The following is a 27283-nucleotide window of genomic DNA, read 5'->3' as shown; positions in this document are numbered from 1 at the left end:
ATTTCAAAGGGATGATGTAATCTCGTCTGTCTTTCCTCTATTTGTTACCTTTCCTTCAATACATTAATAAAGTTGTCAGTTTTTCTCGCAAGCTCGGTGCCATTTTTTTTATTCTTCTCGTCAAAATGTTCTTTTATGAGGAATGACCTCTTCAGAGTCTCTTCTGAATCAATCAAAAGCCAATTGTCGTGTCACCTTCAGAGAGCGCTCCTCAAACATCAATCATGTTCAAATTCTTCTTTCCCAGTTACACTGGGGCATTTTTAAAATTTTCATTTTATCTTTAAAACTTTCTGTATGCAGGCAGGATCAAACAAATCTCTCATTTTGCACGCATGTGCACCCATTTACATTCATTTGCATTTGCATACATTCATTTGCATTCATCTGCATCGGTTTGCATTTGCATCAAATTACCCATTCAGGATAAGGGATAAATCCTGAGACCCCGACAGTTGTCCGAGTCGTCGTGAGGGTGAAGACTGAAAATTTTCCATCAAAGTCAATTAGTAATTCTCCTAAGTCCAGTTTTCGCTGGTCGAACTTCCTAAATCCAGTTTTCGCTGGTCGAACTTCCTAAATCCGGTTTTTACTGGTCGAACTTCCTAAATCCGGTTTTTATTGGTCGAACTTCCTAAATCCGGTTTTTACTGGTCGAACTTCCTAAATCCAGTTTTCACTGGTCGAACTTCCTGAATCCAGTTTTCACTGGTCGAACTTCCTGAATCTGTTTTTACTGGCCGAACTTTCTAAATTCAGTATTCACTGGTCAGACTTTTTCAAAGCCCAGCGTTCGTGCGGGTACTTTTTTTTTAAATCCAGTGCTCATGCTGGTATCCTTCCAAAATCCAGTGCTCGTACTGGTAGCCTTTTAAAGTCCAGTGCTCGAACTGGTATCCTTTAAAAATCCAGTGCTCGTACTGGAAATCTTTCAAAATCCAGTGCTCGTACTGGTAACCTTCCAAAATTCAGCGCTCGTACTGGTAACCTTTTAAAACCCAGTGCCCGTACTGGTAATCTTTTAAAACCCAGTGCTCGTACTGGTAATCTTTTTAAAACCCAGTGCTCGTACTGGTAATCTTTTTAAAACCCAGTGCTCGTACTGGTAACCTTTTAAAACCCAGTGCTCGTACTGGTAACCTTTTAAAACCCAATGCTCATATTGGTACTCTTCCAAAATCTGATGCTCATACTAGTTGAACTAGTCCCAAATGTCATCTTTATACTTATCAACTTTTCTTTCCTTTAAATGTCTTGAATTGGTCTAGAAGAGTCGAGTTCTGATTCGAATCTTCTTCTAAATCCAATTCAGAATTGGTCTAGAAAATCCAAGTTCCGACTTGAATTTTCTTACAAATCCAATTCGTATAATTTTCTTACCTCTAGATTCTAGAATTGGTCTAGAAGAGTCGAGTTCCGATTCGAATCTTCTTCCAAATCCAATTCAGAATTGGTCTAGAAAATCCAAGTTCCGACTTGAATTTTCTTACAAATCCAATTCGTATAATTTTCTTTCCTCTAGATTCTAGAATTGGTCTAGAAGAGTCGAGTTCCGATTCGAATCTTCTTCCAAATCCAATTCAGAATTGGTCTAGAAAATCCAAGTTTCGACTTGAATTTTCTTACAAATCCAATTCGTATAATTTTCTTTCCTCTAGATTCTAGAATTGGTCTAGAAGAGTCGAGTTCCGATTCGAATCTTCTTCCAAATCCAATTCAGAATTGGTCTAGAAAATCCAAGTCCCGACTTGAATTTTCTTACAAATCCAATTCGTATAATTTTCTTTCCTCTAGATTCTAGAATTGGTCTAGAAGAGTCGAGTTCCGATTCGAATCTTCTTCCAAATCCAATTCAGAATTGGTCTAGAAAATCCAAGTTCCGACTTGAATTTTCTTACAAATCCAATTCGTATAATTTTCTTTCCTCTAGATTCTAGAATTGGTGTAGAAGAGTCGAGTTCCGATTCGAATCTTCTTCCAAATCCAATTCAGAATTGGTCTAGAAAATCAGAGTTCCAACTCGAATTTTCTTTCAAATCCAATTCGCTTAGCTTTCCTTTACAAGTTTGAACTTCTACTCAAACTATCCTGCGAGTTGGTCTAGAAGATCCGAGTTTCGACCCGAATTCTCTTTCAAAATCCAATTCATCTAGTTTTCCTTGAAGAGTTGAATTCCGATTCGAATCTTCCCTCAAAAACCCAGTTTAGCACCTAGTCCATTCAAAGCTCACAAGTTGGAATCATTCATTCTTAAGCTATGATCCTTAAGTTGAATTCCTATGGAATTGATAATTCATAGGTCGAACCCCTGCGAAACCAATGTTGTTCTTAATTGAACCAATGTCGTTCGTAGGCTGAATCCCTATTGAACCCATGTAGTTCCCAGTGAACCAATGTTGTTCTTAATTGAACCAATGTCGTTCGTAGGCTGAATACCTATCAAACCCATGTCATTCCCAATTTCGACCCTTTTGGGTCACCCAATACCAATTTCAATCATCTTCTCTTGCGAGGGACCCTTTTTCCAGGGAGAGTTCGAGGGAGCTCATTCTTTTTCGCATGTCTTTATTGTACGTTTGTTGAACCCCTTTTTCTAGGGAGAGTTTGAAGGGACTCGTGATTCATGAACAGTTTGCAAAACAATCTTTATTGTCACACAAGGAACCCTTTTTCCAGGGAGAGTTTTGACGGAAGCTCGTCCTCCTTGTAACCCTAAATGTCTTTTGTTAGGCCACCCCCGTCGTCGAGGACCCTTTTTCCAGGGAGAGTGTGATGGACTCGTTCCTCTATGATATCCTTTCAATCTTTGTTAGCGGCCCCCTTTCCATAAGAGAAGCCTAGAAATAGGGAGTTTTGACGAAAACTTTATTTCTCTTCGAAAGTTCGTTTTGCAAACACCTCCTCTTCAGGGAAGAGAGGAGTATCTTTTGTTACCCATTCAGGTAAGGGTCAAGCCTGAGTCTCTCCTTTGGGGAAAGGAGAGAAGAATCTAGCCACGGATGTGTCATATAGATCTCAAATGATTTCCTTCACCAAGGATTTCAGGAATATTTTGCCAATTTGCCATAAAAAAAATAGTTGTTGATTCCAAAATCTTTATTGCATAAAATTGTACCTTAGAATACCTTCAGTATTACTTCCGAAGTGACAAAGCTTTTGCGAAAAAGGATTCAAAATTCAAAATTCAAAATCTTTCTATTGGCCAACCAAAAGGATGAAGAATAAATCCGCGATATGGCCAGCAAAGAAAATTCAATGTTGTTGCAAAGCCAGAAGTGATTGATATTGATCACAGTCAATGGCATATTTTTAAAGATCATTCTTGGAAAATAAGCAGTCGAAATATCCTGGGTGATACAGAAAAATCCACTCAATCTCCATGTCCCCTCAATCACCTAAGCTGCAATTAAATATCTGCAAAAGGGATCTCTCAACTGTCGTCAAGATGAAGGCGAATTAGACGAGTCGACCCCCGGGGCCAAAGAAGATTTGGATCATCTCCAAGATGACGGAGTTTGTGACGGATCCTTCTAGGGAAAGTCCAGATCACCGTCGAGATGAAGGCGAGTGTGATGGACCTCTCGACAATCCCTAAAAGGTATTTAATTTCCGCTATCATCAAGAGACTTCCAACCAAAGAGTTAATAACCGTCAATATAATCCCTGAGAGAGAAGAAGGATCGGAACATCTCTGAGATGAAGAAGTTTGTGACGTACCCTTCCAAAAAAAATAAAGAGAGAAAAGCCAGGACATCTCCAAAATGAAGGATGATGTAATTCCCGAAAAATCCAAGAGAGCTCCAATTCTGTCAAAAAAGAGTGCAGAAAGATCATCATGAGAAAAGAATCCCAGGATATCAGACTGCCGAATCTATCAAGAATCTTCTTTAATTTTGTGAAATTCTTTTATCAATATCCTTTCGCTAATAGCTCTCGCAATATCAAGAATACATTCTTTTCCGTCCATATCAATGAAATTGATAGCCTCCTTGAAGGAAAGTCAATTGCAAGTAATTTGAATTCGAATCTTGATTCTACGGAGTTAAGCCCAGTCCGAGGTAATACTTCAGGTAGAAAAGAGGGAATATTTTTCATGTATATATGTGCTTATCATTCTTGAATTAACTACAATTTTTTATCTTATTGGCAATCTTTTTAAGTTATCCTGACATGAAGTGAGAACTTGATGTTTATTTTGATGTATTCAGGCGTTGTTGTTATCCCTTTTAGGATCGGATGATGGGAGTTGTCCAAGATCCTTCCCTTCTTGTTTTGATCTGAGTGCCTGGGCTCTCAGATTCGCACACTTCCTTGTGCTCCCCGCTGTCCCACCATAGGCAGTTCCCGTTCAGGTTAAGGGTTAAACCTGGATTTTTTGCAAAAAGGTCATCTGTCTTAAAAGCCATTCAGTCTTAGCAATGAGACGTCCAAGATCAATCCCTTTTCAAGCTTTAGGGAACCCCCTTTCTTCCTTTTGCAAACCCCTCTCGGATTTATTGTGCAGAATTCGAAGGTCCCATCATGGTTTCTTCATTTGAGGATTCCGTATATCGTCCCCTTTCAGGTTAAGGGTTAAGCCTGAGCCTCGTTTTTCCACGAGGTATCGTCCCCTTTCAGGTTAAGGGTTAAGCCTGAGCCTCGTTTTTCCACGAGGTATCATCCCCTTTCAGGTTAAGGGTTAAGCCTGAGCCTCGTTTTTCCACGAGGTATCGTCCCCTTTCAGGTTAAGGGTTAAGCCTGAGCCTCGTTTTTCCACGAGGTATCGTCCCCTTTCAGGTTAAGGGTTAAGCCTGAGCCTCGTTTTTTCACGAGGTATCGTTCCCTTTCAGGTTAAGGGTTAAGCCTGAACCTCGTTTTTCCACGAGGTATCGTCCCCTTTCAGGTTAAGGGTTAAGCCTGAGCTTCGTTCCATACGAGGTATTTTCTGTCCCATCCAGGTTAAGGGCAAAACCTGAATCTCACTTCTTTTTGAAATAAAATTTTCTCCTTATTCTTCATTTCATATCTACCATCATCATTTGAATAAATTCTTTCATACCCAGTCAGATTCATTTAACTGGGGCATTTTTATAGTCCAAATTTGGTGTGTTTTCTTTGCCACTAAGCTCGGCTTTCAACTGGCTTAGCAGCAAAGAGGGGCATCTGTAAACACCCCAAATTTTCACCCTCATCCAGTGTTTGTCCATTTCATAAGTCATTACAGATCATTGCATGTATTCTGCATAGCATTGCATGTCATTGCATAGCATTGCATGTCATTACATCTCATTTTCGAGATCCAGCACTCCTATTTCAAAACATTCAATCCAGATTTGAATTTTAAAGCTTTATTTCAAAATCAATTTCAAAACCTGAGTTTTTATTCAATACTCTGTCATTTTCCAACCCCAGGACTTTATATTTCGAAATATTTTCTCAGAAAACAATCTGGATTCCTTTCAAATTCAAACTTTAATCGATTTCAATTCACAGATGAGACCCATTTAGATGGTGTCGCTTCTGAATGCCTCTATTCATCAAATTTCTCAAATTTTTGAAAGTTTCAGTCCGATCAGGACTCTGTCTAAGAGTCCTAATCCGGTCAGAAGTCTGGTTTTTAAGTCTGTTTTACTTCCATTCTCAATCTTTTTCGTTTGTTTTCGAAATTTAGGTCATTTCACAGAGTCCAGTTAGTTCAGGACTCTATTTTAGAGTTCGGTCGAGTTAGGAGTCTAACCCTGACTGTGTTTTCTGACTTATTTCATCATTTCTTGATAAAATCTTTTAAAAATTCTTTCATTTGGCTTTTAAAATCTAAAACCTCAGAGTCCTAAGAGTTCAGGACTCTAACCCGGAGTCCCAGTTCGCTTGAGACCCTATTTTTAAAGATCTTGAATTTCAAATACTGATTTTAACCCCTTTTCAAAGCCATTTTCAGTGTTTATTTCAAAAATGTTCAAAATTCGATGTGGGCCCACTCAGTTGGCACCATATCCAGAGGAATTCTAACTCAGTTAGGACCTTATGCCATCTCAAAAATCCTAATTTTAAGTTTACTTTTGAAAATCTTTTGAAAATCTTTTGAAAACTCCTTCAATTTCAAGTTTTAAAATCGCTTTTTGAAAAACTCAAGTAGGGCCCACTCGGGGTGGCGCCATATTCGAGTAAGTCAGGGCTAGACTAGGGTTAGTTGATGTCTTGGTTAGTGTTAGAGGTTTAGAAGAGTCAAAACCATTTTGAAAAACTCATTTTTGAAAGTTAGTTTTTAAAACTAGTGTTTTTAAAGGTTTTTAAAAGTGTTTTAAAAACCCAATGTGAGAGAATGCCAAGTGGCACCACATTTGGGGGATTCTTAGGTTTAGGTAGGGGTTAATTAGGAACTATTTAGGATAATTTAGACTAAGGGCATATAGGTAACTCCACCCAAAAATCGCCCCCCCCCCTTTAGAGTCCAAAATTTTCAAAATTGTCAATTTTTAAACCTAATTTTTTTTATTATAAATAGAGGCATAAGGGGGGTCGATTTTCCCATCTCTCTCCTATTGGATTCTTGGAGCTTCTCTCTCCTCTCCAGCCCTTCCTCCATTGCAGCAACCTCAAGGTAATGTTTTTTCTTTAATTTTTAGTTTTTATTTAATGTTTTTCATTGTTTTAAGCATGATTTAGCCATTGGCACCATCATCTTCATGGATTAAACAATGAATTTGACCTCAAGAACCATCAAGAATCAGCAAGAACGATCCAAGAAGGTGATCTAACCCTGTTTTGGATGATTTACAGAGATTTTAATCCATTAGAATTGATTTTAACATGATTCTTTGCATTATTAACCAATAAAATATATGATTTACCCTTTTTAATGGGTTAAATCTATGTTTTAAAGGTGATATCAAATTTCAGCCATTGATTCCCTGTTTTTAATTTATTTTCATGGTTTATTCATGTTTGTTTTACGTTCTATAGCATAGAAATAATTTTTTTTTACTGTTTATGGTTTATTTTATTTATTTACATTAGGTAATGCATGGTTTTTCAAGTTTTCTTAAATTTCTGTGTGTTTTAGGTTTAGAACAGTAAAGATGATGTTAGTTCGGATTGAAGCACTCATTGTTTATTTCTGATTTTTTTATATGTGATGCATGCATGAGTTATTGAGTTACTGTAGAAAAATCAGAGATTTTGTATCTCGGGAACCCTATCAAAAAAATCAGACATCAAATCAGGTTTTTAAAGCTTTAAAATCGTGGTTAAAATCAAGAAGGTAACTTGCTGTGATGTTATTTCTCTCATCTTATATCCGATTTTAGATATGTAAAGTGCTATGGATTTAAATTGAGTAGATCTGTCTGCTGTGAAATTTTCGGATTTTTTGATCACTGTTTAGTATTTTTCCCCTTTTAGAGAATCTGTTTTTAAATTTAAAACTAGTTAGGGTTTACCAAAACCCTAATCAGACTTGTGTTAGTCATAAATCCCAAACCACAGATCCGATTTTAGATCTGTAAAAAGTGAGTATTGTTATTTTTCTGTCTACTGTTTACCACTAAAATTTCAGAGATTTTTGTTTAGAATTGCTATTTATGTCTGTATTTTCAATCTGGAATAGATGTTTTAATCCCTGTTAAGAGTGATATATTTTAGCTCAGATTGCCGGAAGGGTTTCTCCCTAACCGGAGATGATTTTTCCAATCTGTAAATTGGGAAATCTTTGTTTTCCTTCCTAGTTAGTCTCTGTAAAATTTCATAAATTTCCATGGAGATTTGGCCCCTGGTTCAGGTCTTGGACTGAGACTGGTTGGTGAATTAGGTCAAAAATAGCATATTTTAGGGTTTAATGCAATTTTCGGATTAATTTAATGTCAAAAAATTATTTTTATAATTCCAATTCGACATTAGGGTTATGACAAGTGCAGATACCAATTTTTATGGATTTTGAAATCCATTTGATGGCTGAATTAAGCAAATTGCAAAATCGGGTTCCTGAAAGATCCAAAAACACTGCTAAAATCACAGTTTTTGTGATATTCTTGAATTTTCGTGCATAAGCATATATTTTTAGGGTTTAATCATGTTCATAATCATATTAGGATGCTTTAGGTTTAATTTTGTGCTCATTTGATTTCATTTAGTGCATAAAACCTAAATTTTTACCAAAATCTATTTCTAAAAACCCTGATTTCAAGGCCATAGTCTTGCTATCGGGGGCAATTTGGTCATTTGACCTCAATTTCGAAATCTCTAACCCTAATTTTCATATTTTTAAGCATGTCACATCATATTTAGCTTAGTTTATTACATTCAAATTTCAAAACTTGCATTTTATCAAAATATCTTTCTAAAAACCCTAATTTCAAGGCCATAGTCTTGTTATTAGGGGTATTTTGGTCATTTGGACCCCAATTTCGAAATTTCATATTTTATCTTCCTTATTTATTCAATTTTATACTTTATCATTTTGATTTAAGGGAATCAAGGAAAAGGCTTATATCTGGCAAAATCCAACAATTTCCTGATATTGTTGGATAAATCTAGAAAAGCCAACATATTTTCATTAACCAAGTTTTCTAGTTTTGCAGGTACATTGAAGACTTTATTTTCCATGTATTTAAATTTCAATAGTGATGTAATTTGTAATTAAACTTTGGAATAAGAATTTACATTTCCTGCTTAGCTTAGGTTGCATTGCATATAGCTTATTTTTATAATTTTAATATGTGATGGATGATGATTCATGCATATTTTTGCAAATTCACCATGGTCTACACGAATGGCACATGCACTAGCTTATATGAAGTTTATAAACTTGGTGGAATTTGTATTTATGGCCATAGTCAGAATACGAATGATACTCAGATTTATAATCTTCACATTAGCCACATTCAGCCTACACTCTTAGGCTAACTTCAAAATGCACTGCATTTCTCAAAAATACAAAAAGTATTTCTCAATTCCTCAAAATCATATTCATTCATTTCATGCATTTGCCAATTCCAATTCAAATTCCAATTCAAAGAAATTCATTTTCTTAAAATATCCCAAGTCTTATAGCAAAATCGATTTTCCCAAAGACATTGAATTTCAAAGTATATTTCAAGTGTTTCTCAAGTTCAAAATTTGAAATTCCAAGTTATATTTTCAAGTTCAAAATTGGAATTCAGAAAAACCAAGTTTTCTCAGAATTGATTTTCATAAAATCTCAAGATTTCCCCAGAAATCGATTTTTCCTTTCCTCAGAAATATCTTTCAAGTCCTAATTCACGATTTTCCATGTGATATCATTTCCAAGATTTACATTTTCTGAATATTTCAATCATTCAAAGCAAACATCATGTTTTCAAATGTGCATTTTCTGAAAATTCATAGCACATGCCTGATTCTATGTGCATTTAGAAATTAGAATATGATTTAGACAAGTTGAATAGAGTAGAGCATAAAATTGATCCTTGATTCAATTACCCCTGTTAAAGGTGGTAGGAACGGTTGAACCTCGTACCGACAGGCGAGTCCCATTCTACGGAATTTTCCCGCATTTTAAAACGGAGGCGAGTTATTTTCAAAAACTTTTTCAAAGGTCAGTTTGATTTGCAAAAGGTTAAAATTTTTGCGATGATAACACCCTGCAAAAGAATTTCTCTTTCTCTTCTTTTCTTTTCTTTTCTCTTCTCTCTTTCTTTCTGTCTTTTATTTTGTCTCTTCAAAAAGGAGGAAATAGAGGTTGTTAAGGAAAAGAGAAGGAAGAGAGAGAAACCAAAAGAGAGGAAAAATTTTGCGATGATCACAGGAGCGCCTCCGTGTTGAACCGGAAGCGTTCAATAAACAAGTTTACAACTTTATTGAACTCCTTGAGCTCGATGGGATTGATATGCTCAGCATACCATTTAGCTGCAACTCCTTCCAAGTTGCAGGAGAAACATAGGAACAATGCTCTGTTGTCTCTCTTGAACCTCGAGCACTCAGCAAAGAACGCGGCGAGATGATTTTTTGGGTCGCCAGAACCATCGAACTTGATGAATTTACGAGGTAGATTTTCTAGATCTTCATCGCCTTCCTAGCCATCATAAAAGTCCTCGCTAGTGAAGACTTTCTTGACCTTATCGCGGGCTTGCAGATCTTTAACTACTCTAGCCATTTCTCTGAACTGTGCTTGTAGGGAGTCTTCTGCGACCTGGCTCTTTGGTTTGTGGCTCTCCTTTGCTCCCTGCCATATTTCGGAAATGTCGGAGGCACCTCATACTCTTCATCGGTGTCTTCCGCCGATTCTGCCTCGTCTGAGATCTCTTCCGGCTGAACTTGCTTCTTTGAAGTCTTGGTTGATTTGCGACCATGGAACTGTTGCCTGAACGGGGTTTTTTTTAACTGGTTTCCGGTTGTTCGCTCATCATCTTATTCATCATCTTCTAGAACATGGCATACATTTGTGGGTCTATGCCATCATCCTCTTGTTGCTGATCTCGACTTCTGACGGATCGCGGGGAGCCCATCTCTTCTTTTGAAGCTGACGAGTACTGAGATGCTGTTGTTCTTTTGTCTGATCTTGTCTGAACCATCAAATGTTGTGGATGCTCTCTGCAGGGCAAAGACCTGATTAAATTTTGAAGGAATTGATTTTTGAAAGAAATATTTGTTGGAAATATGGTAGATGATTTGAAAAAGTTATCCCATTACTAGGGATTGAGTCATCGCAGAAATCACGACAATTGTGTTTGTTATTCTTTTTGCAAGAGAAATAAACAACGAAAATGTGTCTTGTTACCTAGACGAGGTCGTCAAACCACAATAGAAAGAGAGAAAATTTTATTGAAATGATAAATTTTGAACTTTAATTGATCTTGACAAAGAGGTAGAGGACAAACAATTTACCACCATTCATGATAGTCGGCAGACACTCTAGAACCAGGAAAGATTTTAAGAGAAACAAAGGAATCCCAGCCGTAGCGGGCAGAATGATATGCCCCAGACCATTGCGCGGAAGTGAGATTGAATTCTGCCATGGCTCCTGATAATAATCGGGTTTCGACGTACTGCTGTTTTTGGGAAAACTGCCGAACACATTGCTCTGGTTGGTAGTAAGTGCAGAAGAATGGTCCCAACAACTTGAACTGCTTGCCATAAGCATATGTATATCTGGGAGGAGACAATTGTCGATCAAAGTAGTCCTAGACTATGTCATCTTCTTGGATGCCGTCGATCATGGACCGGTACTGTGCCACTGGAAGAAGTTCTTGGTCATTGTCTCTGAAAGAGCTTGCTCGGGCTGGAACATGTTGGAAGAACCAGGATTGAAGCGCGTAAATGCATCCTTCGACGAGAATGGATTCTCCAAGTGAGAAACGAGTCAAACCCCGATATAAGAAAGCAAGTGTTGCCATGGCTATGGAGAGACGATTGGTCTGTCGACTTCCCCATCTTCTCATAAGCTGGATTATTCTGATATCCATGTAGTTTTGTCCATCTGGAAAGAGGGTTAATCCTACAGTGCATAGAACCATTGCATTCTGAATCCTTTCTTTAGCTGTCCTTGATAGTGAGATGACTTCGACGAAGGTCCCATATTGATGGTATAACTCAAGCAGGTTGACATATTCATTTCCGTCCAACTGGATCAAGGCCCAGGATCGGCGGTCTGTCATGCGAGCTAAGGAGTCTCGGGGGTCCAAACCCTTGACATTGATCATGAATCGATGCTCTAATGGATCTCTTGGTTGACCGGCTGGTTCTGGTAATCCCATAATTTCTGAAAATTCATCCATTAGAATGGTCATCTCTTCCCACGGGAACCAGAAGGTGCATGCCCATGGATTTCATCGCTCCGCCATTGCGTGGATCAGGTTGCCATTCACTGTCTTCTTTCCAACTGTTGACGCCACTTCTAATCCATACTCGCTTAAATGGTCCGGGAACATGCGAGAAAAGCTTTTGAGCCAGGAATAATACCACCGGGGAATGAAAATTCCGATGCTAAGAGCTTGATGTTCAGGACGACCTTGTCGCACCTCGTAGGAGATGTGACCTTCAGGAAAAATAGGACCGACTTGACTGGATTCCATCGGACTGAAAACAAAGAAATACTCGGAATGAGACTTAGGAAAATATAGGAAATTTTGAAAATTTTACAAGCAGGATAAAATGCAGCTGGAAATTTAAGATCCAGTAGAACGGAAGAATGAAAAATCGCCTGGAGTTTTGAAAGAAATTGGATATTTGGGAAAATCATCCAGGGTTTGAGAAAATAAAAGAAAAAGATAAGAATATGAATATTTGGAAAATATTTTTGGGGAAAATATGAGAAAAATAAAGGTAACATACAAACATTTATGCACATACAACACTCCCTAAAAGGCTGACTCTAGATGCATCACTTTGAAAAATGGTTGTAGGACCTTAACTCTAGGTTTAGATCATCTTTGTCCGATCCAGTTATGCCGATATATCTGAACCGAAATTCGAGGTACGTGGCATATAATTTCAACTCTGGTTCTAAGGTAAGGTTTTCCAACATCCTTGAGCGCCTACCGATATACTTCAGACTGTGGCCCGCGGTACGTGGTAGGGGGGTGTTAACCCAAATAATTGGCCCAGTTGTGAGGCTCTGTCCCGAACTAGGGTTCTGGAAGAGAACCCAACAACATGAAGACCGGGTAAAAGTAGGTAAGTGAGGTTTGAAAAAAATGATCATATGCAAGAAATAGAGGGCTCTAAATCCTAGAGAGATAGATTTTTGAAAATCTTTGAAGAAGCATACATTGTTTGCATTCAGATCCTAAATTAAGGAGAGTTGTATTTAGGCCTAAGTCTAAGTGAGCATGAAAATATCTCCTCAATCTGGTCCTACCAAACCATGCCTAGTCTATATGCAGTCAATGTCAGCTAGGTCAGAATCTAGGCTCCTAGGTTCGCATGATATCAGAAAGTAAAAGAGCTGACATTTTAAGAACACAGTTTCGATAATTGAACTAAGTCAAGCAGAATTTTGATCAGACAAGGACAAGTTCCATCACGGTCACCAAACCTGTTATCGTCGCGAAATTTTTTGTCTTCCCTTCCCTGCGGGAGAGAGAGGAAAATGCTTTCACGAGTCAAACTTGACCAGAGTTTTGGAAATGGTTTTTGAAATACTCGCCTCCATTTTGAAAATAGCGGGAAATCCATGGGATGGGGCTCGACCTGTCAGTATGAGGTTCGACTGTTCCTGTCGCCTTTAACAGGGGTAATCGAACCAAGGACCAAAATGTGTTTGACTTAGCTAAATCATCAAAATCGTGTTCTATCCTAAATGCATAGAGAATTCAGGCATGTGCTATGAAATTTTGTAAAATGTAGGTTGGGAAACATGTATGCTTAGAAAATGTTTTGGAATTGGAAAATGATTCTCGAAAAAAAAAGATGGAAATCAGTTTCTCAGGAAACTCTGATGAAAAGGATTTGAAATCTCGAGAAAATTTATGAAGTTTTGGGAAAATCATGAATGGGTGAAAATCCTGGGAAAATGGAAAGAATTCTTGAGAAAAGAGGAACAATCAAAAAGAGGAAATGCTTGCCAGGAAAATTTCGATTTTGAAAACTTTCTTTGAAAAATGGTTAAATTTCATGAGAAAATTCTTGGGAGAAGGAAAATCAAAACTTAGGAAATTAAAATCTTGAGAATATTGTCCTTGAAATATCTGAGAATCGATTTTGATTCTTGAGAAAGATGAGAAACTCCTTTTGAAAATGAATCTTAAGAGAACGAATATTTCCAGGGAAAATCATGGAAAACATGACTTGGGAAATACAACTTTTAAAGTTTTCAGAGTTTCTTGAGAACTTGATTTTCATGGAATGACATTTTTTTTAAGGAAAAGCTTGAGAAATGCAGGTGATTTTATGATGCAAACTATGAATGAATGTCCTTTTATGAAAACCGCCTTTCCGGAAAATATGCAATTTTAGAATTAAACTAAGTAGAATCATCACATATTTCGACTATGGCCGTAAACTTTTTCTGATGAAAGGTGATTTGGACATGTGGCAGTTCAGAATGGTTCTGCCTTTGACAAGTGTCAGCTAGCTGGAGGAGTCTCTTCAAATGGCACCACCTCACGGAGGAATTTGAAATTCAATTGAGGTTGGCTCTAGAAGAATGGAGGGTGGCCATGTGGCCTCATCTCTGGGAGATTCTGCAGTGACACGTGGCGGGAGGGAAGAGAACGAGGAGAAGGGCCATGTGGCACCATCTCAATTTAAATAAAAAATGAATTTATGGAGGAAAATCAGAATTTGCGCTACCTCAGCCTGGGTTTGAACTTTTGAATTGTTGCTTTTTCTGAAGAAGGCAAAGAGTGACACATGTCCTTTGTTTTTTCTGAGAAAGGCTAAGAATGACATGTGTCACTTACTTTTCTGAGAAAAGTAGGGAGAGACATGTGTCAGACTACTTTTTCTGAGGAAAGGAGAGAGTGACATGTGTCACTTGCAGAAGAAATACTTCAAATGGTGCCACCTCAGGGGAGACAAACTCTACTTTTTCTTGACAAGGCAGCACATGACACGTGGCGTTCTTAGAGCGACATCAGAATGACACATGGCAAGGGGTGAAGGTGGTGGACATTGACACGTGGCATAGGATAAAGAGGTAGCTAATGACATGTGGCACCATCTTAAAGCGGCCCCACACTAACACGTATCAGAGGATGGAAGGAGAGAGAAGGTGACATGTGGTGCCACCCCTGGGTGAACCCCATGTTGACACATGGCAAAAGAATGGGAGGAGGGAGAAAATGGTCCAGTGGCGCCAATCCAAGGACAAGGCTCCTATATTTTTGGGTTTTTCAAAATTCAGATTTTTCAAAAGGAAAGCCTATGTGGCACCACCTCAAGGTGGACCCCACATTGCTTCTTTATTGAAATAAAGGTAAGATAGTAAAACCCCTTTTTGGAATTTTCATAAAAAACTAGACTAATTGGCAAATACGAAATACTTGGCCTACTTACAGAAATTTTGAAAAGAGGTGGCCCCTATGGGGCGATTTTGCAAAAGAAAGATATTTGAAATTGTTGACAAAAGGGAAAGATCTGAGATAAAATGGCTAAAATCAAAAGCTAAAAAACTTTATTGGAAATATCCAGATTGTTTTCCTGAGAAAAATATTTTGAAATTCAGAGACCTGGGGGTAAAATGGAAAAAATTGACAATTTTGAAGACCCAGGGTTTTGAAATCAATTTTGAAAAGAGTTGAAATTCGAATCTGGATTGAAAATTTTGAAATCGAGAGTTCTGGACCTCAAAATGACATGCTGTGCAGTGCAGTGATATGAAATGCTCATGCAATGATATGCAATGCCATGTCTTATGAAATGCAATCCTAAACCAGGATTTGGAGATTCCCGTCTCCTGTTAGGAGTAGAATTTTGAACATCTGAGCTAAAATAGAGAAATTTTAAGAGCTGCAAATGAAATTTGGACTTTTGGAGGTTCCAGACTCAGAAAATGATCATTTATGCCTTCCGGCGATCTCTGGTGAGGAGTTGTGATGTTTGGTGGAAATGTCGAGGAGGTGAGTAAAAATTTGGGGTGTTTACAAATATTAGGGGTATTTTGGTCATTTTGACCATAATTCTGAATTTCAAATTATTTATTTCTTGATTTTATTGCATTTGCATCATTTCAAATATCAAGGAAGTATGAAAATCGGGTTTATATCCAACTTAATCCAATCATGGTAGCAGTTTGGAGAGATTCAAAAGACAAAAAGGGAAGGACATCAACAGTGATAAACCTCTCCAATCCAGTCCTCAGCATAAGAAGAAAGATCAGGAAAAACCAAAGCGCAAGGATTGGAGCACTGATCGAGAATTCACTCCTCTGGATCAGACACTCGAGAGTATCCTGGAATATATGCTTGTGAAAGACATTGTATGTTTGCCTAAAGTCGATGATCCCCCAACAATTATGGGCAGATTCAAAGAACAATTTTGCAAGTTTCATCTAGCAGTAGGGCACGATACGGAAAATTGCTTCATCCTAAAGAACATTGTTCAAGACTGTATTGACAAGAAGCTCCTCGTTGAAGATGAAAAGGAGGACTAGTCATCATAACTAAGCTTTTTCCACAATCATTCCAGAAGATGACAATGCCGACACTTTCTCATTTCTCATCTTGCTTTTTCAAAAGAATAATGTAATCCCATTCTCTTTCCTTGATTTTAAAGCATCAATAAAATCATCAAATTTTCCAATAGCTTGGTGCCATCTTATTTGTTTCTCCTTCCTTTTCACAATGCCTCCGTTGTGAGGAATGATCTTGAGGACGCCTATCAGTCAAGGAGCTTGTCGCCTTATTCATCAATTATCCTTCTTTTATTCAAAATTTTCCTCCCTAGTTACACTGGGGCATTTTTTTGAAAATTTATCTTTACCTCAAAACTACCTGTATGCGGGCAGGATAAACCAATCTCTCATTTTGCATGTATATGCACTCATTTGCATTAATTTTGCATTCATTTGCATCAATTTGCATTCATTCTTATTCATTCGCATTCAATTTGCATCAAAATTCCCCTTCAGGTTAAGGGATAAACTTGAATCATTTTCCATGATTTCCCCAAAATTCTTCAATTTCTATTCACTTCCCATTCAGGATAAGGGATAAATCCTGAGACTATGAATAATTTCTCATCCTAATCATCAATTCCTAACTTCAGTTTGCAATCTCTGTCTATTTTTTTCTCAAAATTCTTCAGATATAATCCTCTTTCCAAAATCCAGTCCCCGCACTGGCGATTTGCAAAATTTTGATCCTCTAATCGAGTTCTCCTCTAAAGATCTGAATTCTGATTTAGACTTCTTTTTTTTTCAAACCCAACTCTCAGATTAGTCCATTTTTCTTTTAGAAATTCGAGTTCCGACTCGGATTTCTTCCTTTTCAAAATCCAACTTTCAAGTTGGTTTATATTTTTCCTTTGAAGATCCGAGTTCCGACTCGGGTTTTCTTTTAAATTACTTTTTCTTTGAAGATCAGAGTTCCAACTCGGGTTTTCCTTTAAATTATTTTTCCTTTGAAGATTCGAGTTCCGACTCAGGTTTTTTCTCAAATTATTTTTCTTTTGAAGATCCGAGTTCCGACTCGGGTTTTCCTTTAAATTATTTTTCCTTTGAAGATCCGAGTTCCGACTCGGGTTTTTCCTCAAATTATTTTTCCTTTGAAGATCCGAGTTCCCACTTGGGTTTTCCTTTAAATTATTTTTCCTTTGAAGATCCGAGTTCCGACTCGTATTTTTCCTCAAATTATGTTTCCTTTGAAGATCCGAGTTCCGACTCGGGTTTTCCTTCAAATTATTTCTCCTTTGTTGATCCGAGTTCCGACTCGTGATCTCTTTACTTTATTCGAGCTCTAACCTGAGCTCTTCATTCACCTTTGTTGATCCGAGTTCCGACTCGTGATCTCTCTACCTTATTCGAGCTCTGATTCGAGCTCTTCATTTTCCTTTGTCGTTCCGAGTTCCGACTTGTGAACTCTTTACTTTATTCGAGCTCTGACTCGAACTCTTTATTCTCTTTTGTTGATCCAAGTCACCTCGATCTTCAGGGTCAGTCAATTTCTCTAATTTGACCTTTTGTCCACCAATTTTCAATTTAAATCTTCGGATCATTCAATTGTTCAATTTCGACCCTCGGGTCATTCAATTCTTTAATTTCGACCTCCGAATCACCCAATTTCCAATTTTCAAATTACCAAATTTTCAATTTCGATCGTCAGGTCATCAAATTTTTATTTCCTCATTCAGGATAAGGGGATAATCCTGAAACCATTCATAGAAGCGATCCAACTCTCTATAATGGTCCCCATTTTTCATTGAACTGATAGTGTTCCAAGTGAACTGATAGTCGTTCTTCATTGAACTGATAGTGTTCCAAGTGAACTGATAGTCGTTCTTCATTGAACTGATAGTGTTCCAACTGAACTGATAGTCGTTCTTCATTGAACTGATAGTATTCTAAGTGAATTGATAATCATTCTTCATTGAACTGATAGTGTTCCAAGTGAACTGATAGTCGTTCTTTATTGAACTGATAGTGTTCCAAGTGAACTGATAGTCGTTTTTCATTGAACTGATAGTGTTCCAAGTGAACTGATAGTCGTTCTTCATTGAACTGATAGTGTCCCAAGTGAACTGATAGTCGTTCTTCATTGAACTGATAGTGTTCCAAGTGAACTGATAGTCGTTCTTCATTAAACTGATATAGTTTCCAGTGAACCGTTGATCGTTCTTAATTGAACTGATATAGTTCTCAGCAAACCAATGATCATTTTGATATAGTTCGTAGAGAACCAATGATCATTCTTAATTGAACTAGTATTATTCCCAGAGATGGTCGTTCTTAATTGAACTGATATTGTTTCCAGTGAACTGATAGTCGCCTCCTTTGGGGAAAGGAGAGGATAAATTTTGTCACGGATGCATTGAGCCGGACCTCAAATGATCTCTTTCACCAAGGATTTCAAGAACATTTTGTCAATTTGTCAATCAATTACTTGTTGATTTCAAAATCTTTATTGCACAAATCTTTACCTCAGAATATCTTCAGCATTACTTCCAAAAGGGAAAAACTTCTGCAAAGAAGGATTCAAAATTCAAATTCTTTCTATTGGCCAACCAAAAGGATGAAGGATAAATCCTCGATATGGCCAGAAAAGAAAATTCAATGCTATTGCAAAGCCATGAGTGATTGATATTGATCGCAGTTATGGCACATCTTTAAAGACCATTCTTGCAAAAATGAGGCAATGGAAATATCCTGAGTGCTAGAAAAAGAGAGAATTCACCCAAGCCATGTCTCCTCAAAATCACCTAAGCTGTAATTAAATATCTGCAAGAGGGATCTTTCAATTGTCGTCAAGATGAAGGCGAAGGCGAGTAGACCCCCAGGGCCAAAGAAGATTTGGATCATCTCCAAGATGAAGGAGTTTGTGACGGATCCTTCCAGGGAAAGTCCAAAGCACTGTCGAGATGAAGGCAGATGCGATGAACCTCTCGACAATCCCTAAAAGATATTTAATTTCTGCTATCATCCAAAGATCTCCAACCCATGAGCCAACATAACCCCTGAAGCAAAGAAGGATCAAAACATCTCCAAGTTTAAGGAGTTTATGACGTACCCTTCCCAAAAAGAGAGAGAGAGAGAAGGAAGAAAAAGAGAGGACATCTCCAAAATGAAGGATGATGTAACTGAAGCCCAAGAGAGCCCAAAAGAGTGCAGAAAGATTATCATAAGAGAAACTCTCAGGATATCAAATTGCCTAATCTATCAAGAATCTTCTTTAAATTTGTGAAATTCTATTATCAATATTCTTTCGTCAATTGCTTTCATAATATTAAATTCTCACTTTTTTGTTCATATCAAGGAAATTGATAGCTCCTTTGAAGAAGGTCAATCGCAAGCAATTTGGATTCCAAATCTTGATTCTATGAAGTCAATCTCGTTTGGAGGTAATATTGCAGGTAGAAAAGAAGGAATATCTTTGCAACAATGTGCATCATTTTCAAATACTTTGAATCAACAACAAAATTTTCAACATTTTGACAATATTTTCTAGCTATCCTGGTGTGGAGTAAGAGCTTGATATCCGTTTTGATACATCCTGACACCAATTCTCAATCCCTCTTTAGGACTTGATTACGGGAGTTTTCAAGATTCTTTCCCTTCTTTTTATAATCTGAGCGCTTGGGCTCTCAGATTCGTTGTGTCCCCACTGTTCCGCCATAGACAATCCAATTTCGGTTTGAGGTCGAACCCCCAATCATTTTATCGCAAAAGGCAATTTCAAAAGCTGATTTAGTCTCAGAAATGAGACGCCCAAGATCTATCCCTTTTTAAGCTTTAGGGACCCCATTTTCTTTCATTTTACAAAACCCCTATCGGATTTATTGTGCAAAATCCGAAGGTTTCATCATGGTCTCTTCCTTCGAGGATTCCATTCATTCTCCGCCCAATCAGGATAAGGGTATAAACTTGAGCCTCACTCTAATGAGGTATTTCATTTTCCGCCCAATCAGGATAAGGGTACAAACTTGAGCCTCATTTTGATGAGGTATTTTATTCTCCAATCAGGTTAAGAGTCAAACATGAGCTTTTTCCCATGCGAAGCATTTTTTGTCCCGTCCAGGTTAAGGGCAAAAACCTGAACTTCACCGCCACAGAGCGAATCTATTCTTCTTCATTCTCCATTTCATATCTATCATCTTCACCAGGCTAATATCTCTATACCCAGTCAGATCCTTCTAACTAGGACATTTTATATAGCCCAAATTTGGTGTTTTTTTCTTTGCCACTAAGCTCGACCACAAGCCAACTTAGTAGCAAAGAGAGGCATTTGTAAACACCCCAATTTTTCACCCATATATCCAACACTTCCACCAATCATTGCAGCTTGTCTTCTAAGACTTTCAGAGAGCAATATGGTCATTTCTGAGCTCGGACCCCACAGGAGTCCAGATTTCATCCCCAATTCTCAAAAATTTTCTATTTTTTTGCTTAGAAGCATCTCCAGTCACAAAATCCTATTCACATCAAGAGATGAAAATCTTTAACTCTTCATGCAGTATTAAATCCCCCAAGACATGTCATTGCATATCATTGCATGAGCATTTTATATCACTGCACGGCACGGTATGTCATTTCGAGGTCCAAAACTCCTGATTTCAAAACTCTCAATCCAGATTCGAGTTTTAACTTTTTCAAAAATGATTTCAAACCTCCTGGGTCTTCAAAATTGCCACTTCTTCCCATTTTACCCCCAGGACTCTGAATCTCAAAAGATTTTCTCAAGAAAATGATTTGGATAGTTTTAATAGGGAATTTTAAAATTTTATCAACTGGATCAGCTATGCCTGAAGAAGGGGATGGAGCTTTGAACTTAGCAATTTTATGTCAGATTTTGCACTTTTGTCAGCAATTCCAAATATCATTCTTTTACAAAATCGCCCTACAGAGGCCACCTCTTTTCAAAATTTCCGCAATTAGGCCATGTATTTCTTATTTGCCAGTTAGTCTGAGTTTTTATGAAAATTTCAAAAAGCAGTTTTACTTTCTCGCTTTTATTTCAATAAAGAAGCGATGTGGGGTCCACTCCAAGGTGGCGCCACATAGGCTTTCCTTTTGTAAAACTTGAATTTCAAAAAACCCAAAAATATAGGAGCCTTGTCTCTGAATTGGCGCCACTGGACCATTTCTCTCTCCTTCCATCCTCTGCCATATGTCAGTGTGGGGTTCACCCAGAGGTGGCGCCACATGTCATTTCTTTGCCATGTGTCAGTGTGGGGTCACCCTGAGGTGATGCCATGTGTCTTCCTTCCTGCACCTCCATTAATTGCCACTTGTCCTCCCTACATCCTCCTCTTTTTATCTTCTGACATGTGTCAATGTGGGGACTCTTTAAGGTGGCGCCACATGTCTTCAGTCACCTTTTCTTATTTCATGCCACGTGTCAATGTGGAGCTTCCCTAAAGTAGCGCCACGAGTCCACCACATTTACTTCTCTCTCCCTTGCCACATGGCACTCTAGGGTCACCCTGAGTCGCCATTTGAGGTGTTTTCTCCTACAGCTGACACGTGTCTCTCTCTGCTTTCCTCAGAAAAAAGTAAGTGACACATGTCTCTCTCTGCTTTCCTCAGAAAAAGCAAGTGACATATGTCTCTCTCTGCTTTCCTCAGAAAAAGCAAATGCCACATGTACAACTCTCATTTCTTCAGAAAAAGTAGAATCCCCCCCCCCTCTGAGGTGGCGCCATTTCTGAAAAGATCTCCCTCAAAAATAGCTCTGCAGCTTGCTTTTAGGAAAAGCAAGTTCAAATTTTTTCAAATGCTCCTGAGGTGGCGCCATTTGCTTCCTCTGCTCCTGCCCTCTAACACATGGTAGTGTGGAGCCACCCTAAGGTGGCGCCACATGTATGTCTCTGCTTCCTCCAGAAAAAGCAAAAGTTCAAATATTCAAATTCCATATTGAGGTGGTGCAAATCCAGAATTTTCCTCTTTAAATTTATTTTTTATTTGCTTTACAAAATCCCAAAGTGGGCCCACACATAGGTGGCACCACATGAGAAGCTCTTGCAGAGAAAATCAAGCCAACCTCATTTCAAAAAATTTCAAATTCTGCTGAGGTGTCTTATTTACAAAATTTGCATTTTATTTTTATTTCAAAAATCCAAAGTAGCATCCTCTGAGATGGCGCCACATGGAAGGTCCAGATTTACTCTGTTTGAATTTCAAAAATCTCTAAAATTTCTATAAATACCCTAGCCCGCGCCCAGTGAGAGGGGAGGCTCTTTTGTTAGATCTGAACTTCAACTTAGAATTCCTTTTTTTTTAGCTTCTTTTGTTTTCCTCGGAATTCACGCCCTCTCTGGAGTCCATTCTCAAGGAGCCATCCTGTAGTCGCCCATCTCTGAGGTTTCAAAATAGCAAAAGAACACAAGGTAAGCTCCCATTCAAGTGATGCTACTGAAATAATATTCTCGTTTCAATTCTGAATCCCATGGTTTTTTTCATTTTAAAGAAAGGGTTCGTCCAAATGATGGATTGAACCATTCCCATAAAATGACATATATTAAGTAGGATCATGCTTCCTTGATGATTTTTAGCATTCATGCATTAGTTAGGTTTAGTTCATATTTTATTTCATTAATTTAGCATATTTTAGGAATTAGTTAGATATTTTTTAGCATTTATTTCAATTCTATTTAGTTTCTGTAATTCTCTATTTTTGTCAGTCAGTCCACTCGTTATTTTATGTTTTTATTTTTCTTTAAAAATGCCAAACATCATATTACGTGCCCATAGCTGTCTCTGATAATCTACAAAAAAATCAAAATTGTTTGAGTTCATTTACTATGTTCAATGTTCAAAATGCCAAGTCGGGTTTTATGACCCGGGAAACGTTCAAAACATTTGGTCTTAATTTGTAAAATTGAGATCTCCCTCATGTGAGATTCAATTTTTGATCTAAAAAATTCCATGAACTTGAAATTGAGTCTAGTTTTTAATATGATTTTATCAGTTTTTTCTGAATTTTTTGATGTCTGACAAAAATCTGAGAGTTTGGGACATGTGTCAGAGACTGATTTGAGTCTCTGAGACACTGGATCGACTTAAGTCGACAGGTTCTCTCTGGATATAGCTCCGAATCCGGATCTGTAAAAAATGAACTTTATGTTCTGAATGTCTTCTGTTTGATTCTGAAATTTTGCAATTTTTAGAACAGTTTTCATGCCAGTTTTGTATTTTTCATTTTAGTCTCCTATTTTGGCATTTACATCTATTCTTCTGATTTATGCGTGTAATGTCATATTTTTATTTCTCATCCCGTTGATCAAATGCCAAATCCATACAAATGAAAGTTGTTTGTATGCATGTCAGTAGTGCCCCCTTTGATTTTCAGAAATTTTGATGTCAGTTATTATTTTTTATCTATTTCTATATCGGATCATGTCGATTTTAGTCTCGTTAGAACCAAATCTCTGTTACCGAACTCACCGTAGGTCAAATCTCGGGGCTGTAAACACCAAAGATGTTCATTTTCATGTCCTTTATCAGTATGCAAAATATCAGACATTTCTATGGTAGATTTTTGCATTATTACGTTAAATGCTCTATTTGGTTCGTACCTATATGCGAAACTTGATCATTTTAGGATTCTCTTTAAAATTTTGCATCTAGGCCATATTATTTCATGAATTTTATCATTCTATATTGTTTCTAAGGGTAGAGGGGTGATCTCTACCAAATTTGGCATAATTTAAAAACCATTTGAGGATCGGTCTAGCCGTATCATCAAAACAAGATCCCCGCGGGACCCTGATCCAGGCGAAAAACAAGCAAAATTCGTTATTTTGGCCAAGTTTCAAACACAAATTCTGATTTTTACAGTCCTAATATGTTTAGAAGCATGTCATCGTGTCTCATCATGCATTTATTCATCATTTGGTTCAATTCAAATTTCAAAATCTCAAACTTTACCAAAATTCCTTAAAAAAACCCTAATTTTAAAGGTATAACTTCAATATTAGGGGTATTTTGGTCATTTTGACCACAATTCCGAATTTAAAATTATTTATTTCTTGATTTTATTTCATTTGCATCATTTCAAATATCAAGGAAGTATGAAAATCGGGTGTATATCCAACTCAATCCAATAATCTCAGTATATTATTGGAAACCTTGGAAAAACCCACATATTTGAGCTAACCCCATTTCAAGTTTGACAGGGATATTCAAAGCAAGGAGCTGGAATCTGCAATTTTCCTTTCCTTTCATTTTATTTAGTGATGTAATAATATAACTTTGGAATAAAAGATTTATCTTTCTACTTAGGTTAGGATGCATATCCTATAATTTGAATTTTTGCAATATCCTGATTATGTGATTCATGCATTTTATTTCAAAATCACTATTGAAAGTGCAGTAGGATCGAGGCAACGAGCACTAGAGGGGGGGGGGTGAATAGTGCTTTTAAAAATTGTCTTCCGAATTTTGACGGATTTTGCAATTCGCAAAGCAAACACACAAAGAACACAATAATTTATCCCGGTTCGGTCTTTCCCGACCTATATCCAGTCCCCAAGCAAAACCCGCTTGAGATTTCCACTATCAACCTTGTATAACTACAAGATCATACAGACCAAATCCGGTCTCACTTCCAGTAACACACCTACTGAAAGCAAACAACTCCTTTCAACCAAGGAGTCCTTTCTTTTACAGAAAATTGAAACAAGTAACAACTTATAATACAACCTATGAGCCCTTCTTATGAATGCAAATAAGATGCAATTGGATTTTGAGGTTGTTGGAATACTCTACTCACGAATTTACTATCTCTCAAAGGAATTTGAGTGAAAAACTGAAGTGAAAAATATCACATGAGTGAGAAAATGAATATGAGTGAAAAGCAAAGAGTAATTGATTCAAATTGATTGAATTGCAGTGCTTTTGATTGTAAAATGCACTCATATTTATAGTTGAAAGTTTCAATATGTTGTGGGTATGAAAGGGTGTCAAAACAGTCCATTTTGAACGATCAAAATGTTTGAAAAATGAAAAGACACGCCTTTTTAAAGTTTCAGAAAAAACAACAAAATTAGTCGACTGGAACAGTAGTTAGTCGACTAATAATTAGTTATTAGTAGACTGACAATTATCGTCGGTCGACTGATCTGTTAATCGAGCCGTTTGAAAATTTGAAGTTTTGAAACTTAGTCGACTAGAGAAAAGTTAGTCAACTGATAATATCATCAGTAGACTGAAAAACCTTTCAGTCGACTGCTGCTAAACTTTCCTGAAAAACACATGTTCTATCCGGTCGACTGATAAAAGCATTAGTCGACTGCTGCTAAATTTCCATAAAACACATGTTCTGTCAAGTCAACTGACAATACCTTCGGTTGACTAATTTGACAAAAATGATATTTTAGAAAATATGGCGCGAAAGGATTAGTCAACTGGTGAGTCTATTGGTCGACTAATAAACACGAATATTTAAGAAAATAGTTTTCTAAAAAGATTTTCATGAAGGGTTCTTTTAGAAAAGTTTTTCTAAAGACTTTTTAGCTGAAATGCAACTGAAATATGCACTCTAAGTAAGGCCCTTACAAGAATCTAAGACTTTTAATGAATATAACATTTGCACACTAGTCTTCAAGGATTCTTTATCGAATTCTTCAATGCTTGTCATATTTCTTCATTGCCTTAGCTGAAATGCAGTTGATTCACTTGCTCGTCATCAAAACCTTGTACTTGAAGTATCATGTATGGCTTCATTGTCATAACAATCTCCCCCTTTTTGATGATGACAAACTTAATCAAAGAGGAAGCATTTAGATGCATAGATGGAGATTTTACTCCCGCTATCAATATGCTGCAAAACATTAAAAGTTAGTACATTCAAAGCACATATATCACATATTGATTGGTTTGCATTTCCATCATTACTTTATGCATTTTTTGCAAATTCTTTCTATTTCTCTTAATCTCTCATATTTCTCATGCAAGGTCTATCTTTTTCTCTTGCAATTTCCATGCATGTATCTACCAAATTCTATATTTTTCTCCCCCTTTGTCATAATAAAAAAGAGTAAGGGTAGTCATAGCATAAGCAAAATGTAAATTCAGGTTCAAAATATTACAGCCCATAAAGTATCAAAGTTTAGTAAAGACAGAAAACAAAGATCAGAAAAATGAGTTGAGCAAGTCCTTGATTGCAGTAATATGTTTCTGAATTGAAGAAAGTTGTTGAGTCACATCTTCACAAAAAGTGTGTTTATGCAGCTCCAAAGCTTCCAGTCGCTGCAAAAACTCATCATTGTCTTGACTAGTAGAAAATTTCTTTCATTTTTGTTATCATCACAAAAATTTTCCCCTCTCTTGCGAGAGAGAAATGAATTTCGTGAGTCAAACTCGACCAATGTTTTGGAAAATTGATTTTGAAAATTACTCGCCTCCGTTTTGAAAAATTGCGGGAAAATTCCATGGAATGGGATTTGCCTGTCGGTACGAGGTTCAACCGTTCCTGGCGCCTTTACCAGGAGTAATTGAACCAAGGATCAATTATGTGCTTTGACTAAGTTAAATTATCTAAATTATGCTCTATTTTCCTAGAATGCACAGAGAATCAGACTTGTGCTATGAAATCTTGAAAATAATGCAAGTTTGAGAAATATGATGTTTGCTTTGGAAACTTGAAATGTGCTTGGAAAATGCTTGAGAAATACTAGGGAAAATCATTGAATTTCATTGGAAATCAGAAATTGAATTGGAAAATGAATTCTCAGGAAAACTTGAACTTTGGGAAAATCAATTTTTGAGATTTGAAATTGCTTTTCTAAGGAAATGGATCTGAAAATTCTGAGAAAGTCAAGAAATTCATTGGAAAATGATTTTTTGAAATGGAAAACAGATTCTTAGGAAATTGGATCCTTAGGAAAATGGGAAATCTGAGAAAATCGATTTCTGAAAACTTGGGATTTTGAAATTTGAGAATTTTAAAATATTGGAAAATCTTGATTTAGACTTGGGAAATGCTTTGAAATGTCATTTGAAAACTTAGAATTCTGAGAAAATCAAATTCTGAGAAAGACTTAGTAAATCATTGAGAAAATTGATTTTTCTGAAATTGAAGTTGGAAAATGAATTTAAAAAAATGCAATTTGAATAATATGAATGAATGAATATGAATTTGAAAAGAGAATTTCATTGAGGAATTGGAAAAACCTTGTTAAACTTTGAGAAATGCAGTGCATTTTTGAAGTTAGCCTAAGAGTGTAGGCTGAATGTGGC

The sequence above is a fragment of the Nuphar pumila genome, chromosome 11 (assembly GCF_984573655.1).
Source record: "Nuphar pumila chromosome 11, dmNupPumi1.hap1.1, whole genome shotgun sequence".
In the NCBI taxonomy this organism is placed as follows: domain Eukaryota; kingdom Viridiplantae; phylum Streptophyta; class Magnoliopsida; order Nymphaeales; family Nymphaeaceae; genus Nuphar; species Nuphar pumila.
The sequence above is the reverse complement of the archived record's forward strand: the minus strand, read 5'-3'. Positions refer to the sequence as shown.